The following is a 6000-nucleotide window of genomic DNA, read 5'->3' as shown; positions in this document are numbered from 1 at the left end:
TTTCTTACTGGGCTGAACCAGGTAACGCCTTAAACTCCCTTCCAACTGGGAATCATCCGTGATTCACTCAATCCTTGTAATATCTGCCATTTAATAAACACGGTGGGCTAGGCGTATTGATGAATTTTCACACTAGGCCCTCCCCCAACAACCCGGTGAGGTGGTTTTCATTAACTTCCTTTTCAGAAATAGGGAGAGTAATATGCCAAGATGCCAGAGCCGGATGGGGAGGAGAAAGGATTTGGAGCTAGGTCTGTCTGAGAGTATCCAAAGCGGACACTCTTTCCTGTCCATGACTCTGCCTCCAGCCCTTTACCAGTTTACTCAGACTACTGCCCTTCAGAAGGAAGTAAAAGGCACAGATAGATGGTGCCCACATGGGGACCCTGCCCAGAAAATGGGCAGTTCCAGGGCCAAACTGCCATAGTGACAGGCCTTGCAAACAGTGGCCTCCAATCGTTAAGCACAGGGCCATCTCCCATCTAGAAATAGGCTCTCTTTTGTCCACAAAGCCCTACACACAAACAATAACCCCATCACCCAGGAGACCACGGAACAAAGGGAGAGAGAGAGATATGGACTGAATAGGGTATAAATAAGATGCCGTATGGGCAGAAAGGGAAAATGATTTAAAGGCAGAACACACCAAGATATTTGACATGCAGGCTTTTAAATTATGCCCACACTCCTTATATGAGGTGTGTGCACCGATGAGTCTGTATTTTCAACTACGTCACATATCCTGTTTTGCAACCAAAAACAATATTTGTGCTTCATGTGCTGCACCATGGTGTTTTATACACAGAATCACCTGGCCCAGCTCCTGTCCCCAAGATGCAAATTAACATTTTCAGGGGGAGGGGGAGTGTAAGGGGAGGCTGGGGGAGGGGTGCAAGCATGCTCTGCAGGCCACACTCGGGTGCTGACATTGCTGGGCATGATGGATGCTGCCAGCGCTGTTGCCTAGCAACCCAATACCCTTCAAGAAAATCCAACAGTCTGGCTGGCTCACAGAAGCAAACAGGGCTCGTTCAGCATGGCATCGGGCATGGAAAGATAATAATGATTTTGTTCCAGTTATTAATAATCATTCCTCCTGATTTCCCGTGTAGATCAACATACCTGAGGGTACCCGGAGCCACACACCAGGTCGGGGCCGGAAAAAGCCCAGTGTTTTGTAAATTACCTCCAAATGGGCTTCGGAGAGTAGTGGAATTTTACTGGCTGGTCCCATGATGCTCCTTCAATCCCAGGCCCTTTCCACAACATAAAGGCAGATCTCCACAGCGTGACTCACCAGCATACCTCCGGATAGTTGTTTGTCAGCCCTGTCATGAGTCATGCTTTCTTCAGCTTTCTTTTTTCTCAAAACTGAAACACTTGACATTTTAGAATGGGGTTGGGGGGGAGGTTTTTTAAAAAAAAATTTTTTTTGTCACTCTGTGGCTTTGTGTGCAAGTGTGGGGGTGTGTGGGAAGAGGTGAGTAATGGCTGCCTGAACAGGTAAACATGAGTGAGGCTCTCCACACCTACCGTCGGTCGCCTGAAGTCTAAGGATGCAGTCATATGTGTCATGGAAGAATGAGAATGCCCCTCGGCTATATCCTAGAAGGGACGATGCCCTGGCCACCGTTCTACCTTCCACCCATACCTTTCCAGCAACCCGCGGCTCCCAGCATTCCGAAGAAAGAGGTCTGCTTCATTTTGTGCAGTGTAGATAACAGTATCATTGGAAGGCTTTAAGAAAAATCCTGCAGGAGTTACAAACAAGCAAGGAAAATGGAGATTTCAGATGAAAAAGAGAGAGAGAGAGAAGTACAATACCAACGGAGAAATTGTGTCAGACCAGGCAGATGGCGAGATCCCTGGGTTTGGGTTAACCAGTTAATTCCCCAATTCTGATGTTAATTGGATGGGTAATGAACTTGTGCTTATTTTGCATGGCCCAGCAAAAGTCTCATCTCTCCATGTAGTCCTCAACCCCTTAGATTTATTCACTTCGCACGCTGTTTTCTCTCCTAAAATGTGAGCGCCTCAAAGTCAGGCACCCTTTAATGCATCTCTGTATATCGTCAACCCAGCACCACACTGAATGTACAGTAGGTGCTCAATGCACGCCGCCTGTTTGTAGGAGAGACGGATAAAAGAATTAATGAACCAGACCAGTAACTACATCCAATTAACCTCTTGGAATCCCTGTGGTTTTTTGTTTGTTTGTTTTTTTAATTTTTTTTAATGTTTTTTATTTATTTCTAGGAGAGAGAGAGAGAGACAGCGTGAGCAGGGGAGGGTCAGAGAGAGAGGAAGTGACAGACTCTGAAACAGACTCCAGGCTCTGAGCTGGCAGTCAGCACAGAGCCCGACGGGGGGCTCGAACCCACGAACCGCGAGATCATGACCTAAGCGAAAGTCGGACGCCCAACTGACTAAGCCACCCAGGCGCCCCTTGGAACCCCTGTTTATTCATATGCTTTACAATACTCACTGTCTACTCACAGAAAAGTAACAAGGGTCTAGGAGTTACAACTGAAATCATTTTGAATGTCAGGCAGCATCAAATCATTAGAAAGTGTTATTAGAAAAGGTAGTGGTTACGAAAGAGTCCCCAAAGTCAGGGGTCAGAACCGATTCTACACACAGGTAAACTGGGGAAGGAGAAAGTTTGAGCTGATACCAAATACATCCCCTATTAGGCGAGGATAATGCTTGCAATTTCCAAAACATTTGGCTCTTTGGATTAAGACATTGCAGATCCTTGTTAAAAATGTAAATGTTCTCTTGCAGCAACCACATATTAATCCATTATTAACCTCGAGTGCTTCAGCTAAACTTATTAAATCCACTTGCGGAGTGAAAGGGACGTGAGACAGGTAATTACTTTTTACTCTTTATTAGGAAAATGTTTAAACGTACAAAACCAGCAGCGTTCATGTAATAAACCCTTACGTGTTCATAGCCAGCTTCAACAATTATCATCCTAAAACTAATCTTGTTTCACCTACACCCTCCCCAAACTGGATTATTTTGGAACAAAGCCAAAACCTCTTGATAGTTCATGTGTGCATATTTCAATATAGAGCTCTAAAATATAAGCACTCTTAATATTACCACAATATCAGTATCAACCTAAAACAACAACGATTTCTTAATATCATCAAATATCTGGTGAATAGTTAACGTTCAAAAATCCCCAAAAGAACAATTCAGTTTTGAGATAAAAGCAACATTAGGTCCAGAATGTGGCAAGGACGGGTACTAGGGCTGGAACTACCCAGGAGCCATGACATGAATAGCACCCCTTGCACCGTTTGGTTTTTGTTTTCCAATCTCACAATTGCCAAGAGCAATCCACGTAAGGGAAAGGACATGACGCGTAAGCCAAAATATGAATGACTCTCCCTAGCAGCCAATGACGCTCACCCGTTCCCTCCAGCTATTACAAAAAATAATTAAGAGTTAGGTTTCCTCACCCCGGCAGTAGTAGGAATTGAGAAGTTAATCCCCTTATCAACTTCACCTGATTGTAGATACGCCAGTTGTGCTTGTCTGAGCCTCAGTTTCCTTGTACAATGGAGGCAATACTGGCACATCTCCCACAGGGCTCTTAAGAAAATTAAAGAAAAGAATGTATGTAAAGCATTTAGAAAAGCTCCTGGCACACAGTAGGTCCATAAGGAGCACTAACTATTGCATTATTATTCCCCAGTCTCCTTGGAAACCAAAGCTTGGGCAAGCTGATGCTTGATGAAGATCCTAATGACCTTATCATGGCCACATGGCCACCTCCTCTGCTTAACAAAATACTGAATCTGAAATATTTTAAGCTAGTGTCCCTCGAAGTGTGTTCTTTCAGATCACCTGCCTCAAGGTCACCCCAAATGATTATTTCAATGTGGATCGCTGAGCCCTGGGCAATTCTTTTTTTTTTTTTTTGTATTTTTTAAAATAGTTTATTGTCAAGTTGGTTTCCATATAACACCCAGTGCTCATCCCCACAAGTGCCCTCCTCCATGCCCATCACCCCCCTTCCTTCCCCCCGCCACCCCATCTGCCCTCAGTTTGTGTTCAGCATTCAAGAGTCTCTCATGGTTTGCTCCCTCCTTCTCCCCCACTATTTTTCCCCTTCTTCTCCCCCATGGTCCTCTGTTAAGTTCCTCCTAATCCTCCTATATGTGCAAACATGGTATCTGTCCTTCTCTGCCTGACTTATTTTGCTCAGCATAACACCCTCAAGTTCCATCCACATTGCTTCACATGGCTAGATTTCATTCTTTCTCATTGCCATGCAGTATTCCATTGTAGCCTGGGCAATTCTTAAGAACACTGAAGTGTGCGAATTTCTGCTTTAAGTTTGTCCGAATGCACGTACAGTAACTTTCTCAACCAGAGCAAAAATGGGGTGCCTGAAAGTGTGGTGCAGAAGAGGCGACCTGAGACCTGGAATTAGAAGGTCAGCAGAACATGGCCATCCATTTACCTGCGGAATGCAACTGCTACTATCTTCCTAATGAGGCCACAGAGAGAGCCAAACGGGATCAATCAAGGTGTGGTATTACTTACTTATATTATTATCCCAATTGGGAGAACCTAAATATAGAATTTCTATTTGGTGCTTCCAAAAGCAGACCATGTGGTCTAATGATGTTCATGACAAAAGACATCATTCACGACAGTCTCATTCATTCATTCATTAATAAATATTTATTGAGTGACAGTTCTTTGCCAGGCACTGTGCTGGCATAAATCAGGGAAAAACACAGTCACATTCCCTGCCTTCTAAGCACATACAGGGCTCTGAAGTACCCAAGCACAAAGAAGGGACAGGGAGAAATTTAACGCTCACAAAAGCCAAGAGATAGAAAAAGATCTTAATGGACGCAGCTCCTTCTCAGAACTGGTGGGAAGACACAGACCCAAAGAAGCAAAGCGGCTCCCCCTTCCATCCCTCCCCAGTGAGACAGCAGCTAGAAAGGCAAGGACTTCTTAGTTCTTGGAACTGTCCCTACTCTGCCTGGTTTACCCTTTCCTGCACCAAGAAAAGCAAGGGAGCAAAAATAAATATTGAGTTGCTCTTTCCCCATGTCATCAGAATGAATCATTTGAGTTGACAGCAACAAAATTCTTCCCACTTAATACAGTGCTATTAAATTTTCATTTTTCATTTCATTTAAAAGCAGGTTACATTTAATTTAAAAGCATGCAGAATGGGATCTCATTTTCATAAACAATATCAGTGGTGTACGTAGAAAAATGGCTATCCAAATCAAAGATTATCAGTAGATATTCCCTAATGGCTAGGATCATGTGCACTTTTTATTTTCTTCTTTATGTTCCTGGAACTTTCTCAGAATTTTCCAAATCCTCTACAAGGAACACAAATGACTCCTGTAACAAATACAAAGTTTATTTCAAAAACGTTTGTTTCTTTTTTTTTTTTAAGTCTGTCTGTTTTGCCATTTTGAAACTAAATCTAATCTCGTGAGAAGTTTCTAGAATCTTTTTTGTCCAGATTACATCCAAAAAATAAACGTAGTCTTTGTCCTCCAGCAAAAGAAATGTGGCACAAAATAGCCTAGACCTCCTCTAAGATATTCCTTGGATTTATCCGGGCAAAGATTCTTTGTAGTCTTGAATGGAATCAACTGATTTACAGGTATTCCCCGAACCAAGTTCAAGGAATGGCATTATGCCCCATTCTCAGGGGTTAAAGATACATAAAACATGATTCCAGCCTTGAGGAAATTTGGGATTTTGCCAAGGATGAAGATATGAGAATATACAAAGCTTAGCAACAAAATGTGACATTGAACAAATGTGTGATATTGAAAAGCACATGATGTGTTGGACCAGCAAAGACAGTCCACTTACAGAGCTATGGGAGCCAAGTGGCAGATAGGAGATGAAGGGCAATGGGGAGCCATTGAAGGTTGGGGATTTGTTTGTTGGTCTGTTTTTTAGCAGGGAGGTGACCTAAGATCTGTTTCAAAAAGACTAAGGTCT

Source organism: Hyaena hyaena, unplaced genomic scaffold (genome assembly GCF_003009895.1).
Source record: "Hyaena hyaena isolate Hyena2069 unplaced genomic scaffold, ASM300989v1 scaffold_2, whole genome shotgun sequence".
In the NCBI taxonomy this organism is placed as follows: Eukaryota; Metazoa; Chordata; class Mammalia; order Carnivora; family Hyaenidae; genus Hyaena; species Hyaena hyaena.
Note: the sequence above shows the minus strand (reverse complement) of the source record.